Here is an 11,134-nt window from a genome sequence, read left to right as displayed (position 1 = left end):
CAAATGTATCAGTATCAATCTAGACTCACATTCCTTACACATCAGCATACCTAAACCCGCAGATTTAAAAAAGAATCTAAGTAGTATGATGTAAAGAAAATTTATTTTCATAGGAATTAGAAGCCAACAACTGAACAAAAGCTAATCTCAAGCCTCTAAAGTAGTGTCTTATCAACACAGACGTATTACAGTTTGGACTAAAATAATAGCTATTTAGCAGAACATTTGCATCCATACTTTAGAGTTCATTATTCAAATATAAAAAATTATTAAATAAAATTCTATACTACAAACATAGCTGATTAGAAAATTCGGTAACTTGGTATTTATAACTGTCACTAGATATTTATTTATAAATAAGATTACTGTTAAGCAGTAATCAGACTGCATGGAGTTCAGAGTCAAAAAGCTTTTTTCTTTTTAAATATGCAATGGTATGAAAACCATCAAACGGATTTCAGTGTAGCAAATCTTTAGATAAACTAAATGCAAGCGTACAGTGAAAATAAAGCAACTGACTTCTGTTCACTACAGATGCATCTTCTGCTACATGAAAGATTAGATTTTTATGCATCCATTTCTCTCTGCATTTTAAAATCCCAACTGGTTCCACAAATTTAAGTAGATCCAGGCAGCGAGCAAGAGCAATGGCATTCTGTTGACTTAAGTCCATAAGGAAATACTTGCACTTAGCCACCTCTTCCAGTGTCTTAACGTACTCCTACATCCTACAGAAAAATGTGAAAGAGGTGAAAAGAAGGAAGATGCACCACTTTCCTGCTGATTGCCAAAAACTGCTAACTAGAGCAGATGTAAATTCTATGCTAGAAAAAAAAAAAGGAAAGAAAGGAAGCAAATGTAAAAAGGCAGAAAAAAATCCAACAATAAACAACACAGCATTTCTCTCCCAGAAAAAAAATAAAAAACAAAAATGTTTGCCATCATTATTAGTGACATATTAAAAAAAGCTGTAACATCAGCTAAGTATTGTAGCAAAGTTATTAGTTTTCCTTCTAGTAACCATTTGTTTTGGATTAGACAAATTCACAAGGCTAAATCAAAAACTGTTGATGCTAAAATCACTAAGCTAACTTAAATATGACTCAGGCTAATCAGAGAAAAGATCTCAGTCACCTGAAGGAACATAAACACAACTTAAAAAAAAACAAAAACCAAATCAGAAGTTAACAGGGACATAGAATTATAACATCTCTTCTGAAGAAAACAAAATAAGATGAAGTCATTATTTTAAATAAATACCATTACTGAGCTTCAACCCTTTTCCCTACTTACCTGTCCTGTGCGTAACCTGATTTACACATGAGAAACCTGAGGTCTGATTCCTTGCTACTCTGTACTTTGGAGAGCTTAGTATTCATTTTAAGGGAGGGAAAAAAAACCACACCACCAAAACAACAATCTTTCCACAGCTTATAATATCATTTCACTGTACTCAGCTCCTGAAAGGCAGAACTCAGAGTCATGCTCCATCATCTAAAAAGGAGCATTTAATTGGAAATACCACTTGCCTACAAGGAAGCAAGCAGATGTGAACTGTATCTTCAAAAAAATCACACTGAGCTCAGCATACATCAGAATAGCCTAAAAGCAGATAGATCTGACATATTCCCCCTGCTAATTAATCCAATTCTAAGATTTAAGCTGCAGACACCTGAGTCCACAAATAGGCTACTACATTGCCCTCTAATGCATGCTATTTTTAAAACAAAACATTAATTTCTCTTTTCGTAAGATTGATTCTTAAGTGAAATTTAATTACAAAGGAAAGAATCCATCCAATTTACACTGAACAGTTCCATTCATCTTGCTGAGAAGACAGTTGTAGGAAAAAAAAAAAAAATTATGGGCCTAATACTTAACAAAACAAACAGCCACACTTTACAGTACGGAAGAGATTTGTACAGATATGTTTGCTTTCCAATCCAAGCATGTAAAGGTTTGCCAGTACAGAAAACTTGCATATAAGCAAAGTACACAAATCTTGGCAAGATGGTGCCACTCAAAGAGACATACTACTAAATACTTATTGTTTACTGCTTACAGCTTTGTATGTCAGACTAAGTAGCAAGTCTGTACAAAAGAAAACTCAGACTCGGCAATTAGACAGCATAGCCAGAAATCTTCTCTGACAAACGGGTGCTTTGTGTTTGGAATCGAATGTGAAAGTTCAACCTGACACTTAACTAATGCTGGCAAAGCTAGTCTGTTCAGAAGCTTCTTTAGGAAAAAAAAAAGCTAGGTCAGCAACTTATCGACACTATGTACTTGTTCCAGATCACTAAAACAGTTTTTCCTAGCCAAGCTTAGATAGGTACAAAGCTAAATAAAGAAGAAAGGGAAGCAGAGAAAGAAATGGATATTGGAAAATATCATCATAGTAAAAACAAAAAAATATTATGATCAGTTTAGAACTACTTGTGGTGACAGTCTCTAACTCACATATTGTTACTTTTAAGAGGAAAAAAACCGTTAAAAATGTGGAGATTACTTCAGTAAATAAATATACGTGAAATACCTGCCATGAAATCACTGAATTTAATTTCCAAATCATACAGGACTTTTATTATCATTTATCATTTATTATTACTTTTATTTTCACATCCTCCTACTATTCTGATACCAAAACACTAAGCAGCACTGGCACCTGAGTCTTCAAACCAATAGCTCAAGCATTGCTCTATGGAAACTTAGAAACCTGCCTGAAGTCAAGCACCATATGCATGGAGTAGCAACAGCATTTGGTTATCACAGTTTTAAAATACTTTTCGAAGAAGTATAAGGGATTCAAGCAAAAGGAGTGGCTTTACTTATTCTAAGCAACATACAAAAACTTGTTATTTTAATCTTGTAAGTTATGAAAAAATCCTCAAATGAATAACATGACAACTACAGTTCAAGTGACACACAAATGACAATTTCAGTTAAAGAAACTACAGCAAAGTGGCATCATCTTGCCAGAGAATTCCACTTACAAATCAAGCAGCACAGGTTACACCAAGACTCCACAATCAGGTGTTAGATCTAGTAAGGCTATTCACCAGGTCAATCACAGAAGCTCAAAGGCTGCTGGCAAACTGATTCCTGTTTATGAGGAACTTCTAGAAAAAAAAGACTCAAGCTTACACTTTTAAGCACTAATCTTTTACCCAGAATCCACATATCTCTGGTAAGCAGAGCGAGAAAGCTGTATACAGAAGTTACATTGCAAATCAGAGCTAATGCTTGAGGTTTCATAACAAGCAAAGGAGTGACTTTTAAGGTCCCTTCCAACCAAAGACATTCCATGATTCTATAACCTTACACACATAGTATACTGTGAAATTCATACTGGGGTACCTTCACACTGAGGGTACCAATACTCCACTACAGAATAACCTCTACTGTTTATTCTGGAAGGGATCTCTGGGTCCACCTGGTCCAATCCTCTCTGCTCAAGCAGGACCACCTGGAGCACTGCGCCCAGGCTCATGTGCATGCAGCTTTCGGAGATCCCTTAGGAGGAGACTACAATCTCTCCAGGCAAACTATGCCAGTTCTCCACCAGCTGCACAGCACAGAACTGCAGCCTGGTGTTCCAGGTAGTGCCCATTGCCTTCTGTCCTGCACAGGGCACCACTGAAAAGAGTAGTACCATCCACTTTATCTAAAAATACATGGAGGATACATCGATAAGATCCCTCGAATCTTCTCCAGACTGAACAATCCCAGCTCTCTCTCAGACTAATGTCATATGAGATGCTGTTGCTCCTTCATCACCTTTACTGAACTCTTTCAGCATCTCCACGTCTCTCTCGTACTGTAGAGCCCAAAACAGTACTCCAGAGGGGGCCTCACTACTGCTGAGCAGAAAAAAAAAAGATCACCTTCCTAGACCTGCTGGCAGCACTTCACCTAATGCACCCCAGGGTACTAGTATCCTGCTTCGTGACACAACCTGTTGGTTCATGGTCAAGCTGGTGTACACCAGGACCCTCTGTTCTCTTCTGCCAGGCTGCTTTCCAGCTTGGTGACCCCCAAGCTGGTACTGTTGCCTGTCTTCCATGTACAGACTCAGCATTTCTTGTTGAAATGCAACGCAATGGCTCCTATTAGCTCACTTTTCCAACCTACGGATGTCCCCTTGGATGACAGTATCTCTCAATTCTGGATCATCTGCAAATACAATGAAAGTACACTCTGGCTAATCATCAACATGTAAAACAGGAATGGAACCAGTATGGTGCATGGTGCATACAACTAGTCATTGCCACTCCACCTTCAACCACTAACCATCACTCTCTGGGCCCAGATGCTCACAGTTTTTCACCCACTTCACTGTCCACCCATACACCCAAAACTTGTCTATGAGATTCTTACTGTAGACAGTGTCAGAGGTCTTAGCGAAGGTCCGCAACAGCCCACTCTTTAGTTTCTACTCTTCAATTAATTAAAAATGCACTCACAGAAGCCTTTTCTGATATGTGTGATATCCCTTGGCTAGATTTAATTCCATTTAAAATTTAGCTTTCTTAACTTAATCCTCTGATGCTTGAACAACATCTGTACTCCTTTCAGACTCCTCATCCTTGCCTCCACTCTTCCGTACGATTCCATCTTGTGTTTGAGTTTGGCCAAGAGCTCCTTGCTCATCCATGCAGGCCTCTCAGCACTTTTGCTAAACTTCCTCTTTCTGGGAATACACTGCTCTTGAACTTGGAAAAGATGATCCTTCAGTATAAACTAGCTTTCTTGGTTCCTCTTACCCCCCACGGCTTTACCCCAGGGCAATTCTTATTCTTCCAAGCAGATCTTTGACGAGGCTGAAGTCTACCCTCCTATAGTTTGGGATATTACTTTTCACGTTCCTCCCTGACCCAACAAGGATCCTGAACTCTAGAGCCTTGTGGTCATTGCAGCCAAGGCTGCTTTTGACCTTCACATTCCCAAGTAACTTCTAACTGCTGGTGAATATGAGGTTCATCAGACCACTTCTTGTACAGAAGTTACCAGCATACTCCAGAAACCTCCTGAATTGCTTATGCCCTGCTGCATCATCTCCTTCTCTCACTTTCCTGTTGCAATACACCAACAAATATAGCTTGTCAAATTCAGAAATTACTTGATTTCAGCAGATGATACCTTTTATGAATCATTACTCCTTTGAAATTAACAACATTTAGGATGAGAAGTAAAACTAAATTTATGTTGTATGAAGAGGATAAACATTCTCAACTGTAGCAAGTGTCTGAACTCTTCCGTTCGCAGACCTCTATTTTTTCCTCCCCCTTCTAGCGCATAACACCAGTAACAAAACTGTAACTCTAATGGATTCTACTTCGTTTCTCTGTCAGAGATACCTCACAAGCAACAAACAGCAACCAGCTGGCAGCCGCCTAGTCAGCCTGAAACAAGGGTGAGAACTATGAGACTGGAATTTATTTGCTCTTCACTGCCAGTGCATTTGGCAAACTGTTCTCCTTTGTGCCTGAATTTCATCAACTGTAAGATGGAAATACTGACAACAGTCTTCTTGAGGAAGACTGTCAGAGACCCACCACAGGGACAGGTGGAGTTCAGGGACACACTGGATGTGCACAAAGGACCCAGCCTGCAACTGCACCCACACGTCATGAACTTCCTATGCTCTCGGCACTGGGCACAGTGTAAAACAAAATGTATGCTGCTTCCAAGATCACGAATTTTCTACATCCTGGACTACAAGGTACATGAAAGGCCAGTACGTGCTACAACGCAAAGCACATTTCAGTGAGAAAGAAGAGGCGCGCTGATACGTTCAATCTCACCAGACCTAAGGACATCTGGAAAACATAGGTCCGAAAGACACAGCCACGAGCGGGGCACAGCACCTCCGTTAGGACCGCCAGCACACCGCACCAGTGGAGGAAAACGCAGATAAACCACTCGCCAGGCCAACGGCTCGGTCAAACGGCACCGGCCCAGGACGGAGGGGTACTGCCGAGGCACTCCCTGCACATGGGATCCACAGCCAACCCCCGGCCCGACAGCGGGTAAAGCCACTCCGCGCCTCCGGGCTATAGCCCACGGCGGCGAGAAGCGGCGTCCTCCCGGGGCCCGCACCGCAGGCTCCGGCCCGGGAAAGCCGCAGAGGGGTGGCTGGGCCGCAGGGACAAACGAAGGCCCGGCGATCGGCGCGGGGCGGTGTTCGCTCCCGCCCTCGCAGAGAGCCTTGGCCGCACGCCCACCCACCAGGCCCGCCCGCCCGCCCGCGGCGCACGGCTCGGCCAGCGGAGCCCGGCCCTGGCGCGGCGCAGCGCGGCGCGGCCCGGAGCGCCCCACCGGCCCACCAGATGGCCGCCCCACCCCCCACCGGGAGGGGCGCGTCGAGCCCCCGCCAGAACCGCAGAAGAACGGGGCGACGGAGGTGGGGACGAACCAGCAAAAGGGAACCGCCCGCGGCCACGAGCCCCCTCCCGCACCGCGCCTTACCTGCCGCGCGGCACCGCCTCCCGGCGCCCCGCCGCCAGCCCTAAATAACGGCCCCGCCGCCGCCGCCACCCCGTCGTCCCGCACGCGAGGCCCTACGCCCGGCTACGTCCTCCCCGCCCCCACCGCCCGTCCCTCCCGGCGGCCGCCGCCATTGGCGCGCGGGGCGCTGACGCCGCCGGCAGGGGTGGGGGGCGGAGCTTCCCGTAAGGCGGCGGCCCGTGCCGGGAGCCGGGCGCGAGGAACGGCGGGGCCGGCTGGCTCTTGAGGGGAGGCGGATGGCGGCACCCGCTCGCTTGCTTCCCCGCTTCCCCCGCTTCCCCCGCTTCCCCCGCTTCCCCCGCCCGGTGCCTGGCTCCTCGGCCGGATCCCCGGCTCCCACCTGTGCGGTGGCCGCTGGCTGAGACGCGCGGTCCTCGCTGCTCCGTCCGGGAGCTTTTCCCGGCCCTCTCGGTGTTTCCCGGTGTTTCGCAAGCTGCCCCGCGAGCGCGGGAGGCCGGAGCGCAGGCTTATCGACGACAGCCGTGTTAGCCGAGCGCTGTTATCAGGACAACCCTAGAAGAGGTGTTCGTGCTAGGGTATACGCATGGTTTTTGTGATTGCTCGTGTGCCGTGATTCACTAAGTCTCAAAAAATAACTTAGGTGCACGGGACACAGGTACTGTCAAATGTCCTCTTGATTTCAAATTGAATTTTCCGGTTCAGAAGTAAGAAGAAACAGGTGCTAAGTGCCACATTCACAGGCTTGCACCTTTTAAGTGTCTCTGGCTATTTTTATTGGGGAATGTACTGGATGTCCACAGTGTACACCAGAGTTGCTTCCTGCCACTTGTGTTAGGCTTTTGTGTAATGTGTAATTCCGTTACAACTTACGGCCTTGAGTGGAACATGAGTATATCTTCATGCTAGTTACCTCATGAGAGCAGTAGGCAGATAGGCCAGGTGTGTGAACAGGGTGTCTAGACTGATATCCTGCTTCAGTCACTGGCTTGCACGATCTGCTAATGGGAAAGATCGAGAACTTTCTAAACGGTAGCGGGAGATAATCTCACACATTTAATTCCAGTCTCTGTGTTTGATTTACGTCCTGAAATTGTTTAATATGCTCAGCTGTTGCTTTGTTACCAGCTGAGGATGTTATGTATGAAGCTGGATCTGAAAGTAACGCTTCCTATTTTATTATATGGTCCAGCAGCATCACAGGTGCATGTTGGTGGTACGGCAGTAGAGATTGAACCTTCCCACCAATATCCCATTACATTTTTTTGCCATGTGACAGATGGCAGCAGAGGGGCAGTCTGGCAAAACAGTGGATGACATAAAATGCATGTGAAGAAAAAGCATGTCATTGAATTCTGCCACATGGAAAAAATGGCACCCATTTGACATTCATTGATGCTTGCTGAACACTGATGGAGACCAACCAGTCGATGTGAGCATAGTGAGGTGGTGAGCGATGTGTTTCAGTGACAGTGGATCACCTCCACTGGTGCAGACTGTTACAAGTGCAACATGCAGGCTGTTAGCCATGCAAGTTGCAAAAACGCATGGCTAATGGTGGTGACTATGTTGAAAAATTTTGCTTTGTAGCTGAGAATGTATGCTACTAAATAGTATCATTGTGTACTTTGTATCTTTTCCCATGGAAATAAATAGGAGGCATTACTTTCAGAGCAACCTGCGCATTTTATAGATAGCATAAAGTAAAGCTGGAAGAGCTTTTCAGAGGTCATTTAGTGTTTCCCTTTCCTCAAGACAAAATCACAAAATCAACTATCAATCACTGAATAATTCTGATAGGTATTTATCTTGCCTGCAGTTTAAACTTACAAGTTATGTTCCTATATCTAGCTGGCACACTTTCCAGCAACCTTAAATACTTGTGGTGTTACTATTTCTCCCATTTGTAATCTCTGCACTTAGGAGGCTTTCCTAACAGGCTTTTGTATGTTTAAACCGTTCTTAAAGCATGAGGACAGATGAGAGTTAGGCAGTGTTTCACAGTTTATTCACTAAGAAGAAAAGTACCAGCATTAAAATTTGTCACATTCTGGTTTCTGTTCAGGTTATGGTTCCAGGTGCGTTTGTGCTCGTGTTGATGTGAGAATGGTGTATAATTACATATTAGTATTTTTATGGATGTTGAAATGAGTATCTTTATGGATATCTCTGCTTCAGTATCCTTAAAAGAAGTCTGTGTTTGGCAACAGAAGTTTAAGTGAAACTAGACTTCTGAGAGAGGAACAGCAAAAATACATTTTTTTTTCCTCCTTTCTTTCTTGTTTTGGTGTCCTGTCTGATCATTAGAGTTCTTCTGGTAAATAGGTCTTGCCAAGCGTGAACTATCTCCCCACATCCCCCAGCCAACGGAAAGCCTCTTGTGACATTCTCATCCCGAAATCTGATAGCCTGAAGCAATTCTTGATTTATTTCCAGAACTCCTAGAACAACACACTCTCACACTTCAAATCCATTCCTGTATCAGGCGCGTCAACATATGTAGTGATTCCTTAAATAAGCAAGAATTTTTGTGTTTCACAGGCTATTTATGGCATCAGTGTAAAATGATTTTTGCACAGCTGAAGTTGTGTACAAGAATAAAATGATTTGCTTGCAGTTTTACTTTTTGTATTGGCACAAACCATGATTAATGTAGTAACAATTTAGTTGTGTTATTCTGTATTGTGTGAGCTCTTTTGGGCTTTTCCAAAAATTTCCTGCAGATTGGGAAAGCAGTGATAGCATCCTTTCCAATATATATATTCTCTTCAGAGCCTTCTCCAATCTCTCAGTGTACTGGAAGACGACTGGAAAATAGAAGGAAATAGTTTCATGGATGGACTAAGTACCATTTCTCTACAGTCACACAGTGGGTACAAGTCAGTCCTCTGTTTTTGATCAGCCCTAACAGCAACTGTGTCACTGTTGATGGTGCAGCTGCTGTCCTGAAAGATGTCCTGAAGACAGTCTTGATGGCCTCTGTTGATCAGTTTTTGCCTTGTCAGTCCAGTGATTTTTTGTCAGGACTGCTGTTTGTCTTGCTTATGCTACTCCGAATAACTGGTTTGCCATCTATGTTGCAAATGTGCGGGGTTTAAACCCAGCAGCAGCTCAGCATCAGACAACCGTTTGCTCACCCCACCCCACCTCTCTGGGAGACAGGACAGAGAATTGAGGGAAAAAAGTAGAACTTGTAGGTTGAGATAAAAAATACTAATAACAAAAAGGAAGAGAGGAATAAAAGTAATGATAAAAAGATATACACATGAATGTCTCTCTACAAAACAAGTGATGCACAATGGAATTGATCACCACCCATCAACCGAAGCTGAACCTGTTGTTAAACAGCAGCAGCTCCCCCCAGCCAGCTCCCTGCAGTTCTGAGGTTTTTGTATGATGCCACATAGTACGGAATATGTTTCTGTGTAGTTTGAGTCATCTGTCCTGGTTCTGTCCAGCTCCTTGTGCCCCTCCAGTTATTCACTGGCAGGGCAGTGTAAGAAGCTGAAATGTCCTTGGTTCTGTGCAGCGCTGCTCAGCAACTACTACAACACTAGTGTATTATCAATACTGTTTTTCTCCTAAAACCTAAGTACCAGATATTATGAAGAAAATCAACTTTGTCCCAGCTGAAACCAGGACAAAGTGGAAATAAGTGAAATTAAAATTTGTAACTTATATTTTCCCTAAATGTTTACCATCACTCCTAGATGTGATTTCTAGTAATATTTTCCTTCTTTTGCAGGCAGGACTGAATGTTGTGGGCAATTCTGTTACATCATTCAGTGAGTGAAGTTTTGTTACTATTCTTATGAAACTTACGTTTTTAATCTAACAGGCAGTTTGTTCATGTTGCAGTGATTTCTAGTTTTCTGTCACCATCTTCTCCAGTAATAAATGCTTCATTTTGAACCTTATTGGTGGAGATAAAACTTAAAAGTGTGATCTTATACACTGGGCCCAAAGTGTGTAAACAACATGGTACTTAGGAACAGTAATCTTTCAAGGAATCCTCTAATCTGGAATATGAAGTAAATTGTCTGGACTATGTCCTTTTAAATTGTATAGACTGTGCTTTCTACAACACACAAAGAATTGGACTGTTTTTAGAACATCGTTAGACACATACCAGGTGCAAATACCTCTCCAATTTAGAGATAAGGATGTGGTGTGGGACCCTGTCAGAAGCCTTGCACAAGTCCAAGTAGATTAGATCAGTTGTTCTTTCTTTGTTCACTGATGTCATCACTCCATAATAGGCCACCAGATTGATCAGGCACGATCTGCCCTTGGTGAAGCCATACTGGCTGTCTTGGAGTACCTCATCTCACACATGCCTTTACATCTCTTCTAGGATGATTTGTTCCATGGAGATGGGCAATACCACATGAGGAACACTAGGGACTGGCAAAAATTTATAGGTGCTGCTTGATTGTGAGAATAGAGAAATTTTTAGAGATGCTGTAGAGACTGCCTAGGAACAAACTTGTACCTTTTATAATGGATCATTTCAGCCATTTTGTGACAGGTTGTGACAAGGTGTGCAGTTGATGCAAAATCCACTGAATCCCACAGCAGATGTGTTACAGGAAAAGATCTTTCTGAAATCTAGAGTTACCTTGGTGTAATGACATCAAGCATCCCATCTGGGGTGTGAAAAGACTCCTCA

The sequence above is a fragment of the Tetrao urogallus genome, assembly GCF_951394365.1.
Source record: "Tetrao urogallus genome assembly, chromosome: Z".
NCBI classification, from domain to species: domain Eukaryota; kingdom Metazoa; phylum Chordata; class Aves; order Galliformes; family Phasianidae; genus Tetrao; species Tetrao urogallus.
The sequence above is the reverse complement of the archived record's forward strand: the minus strand, read 5'-3'. Positions refer to the sequence as shown.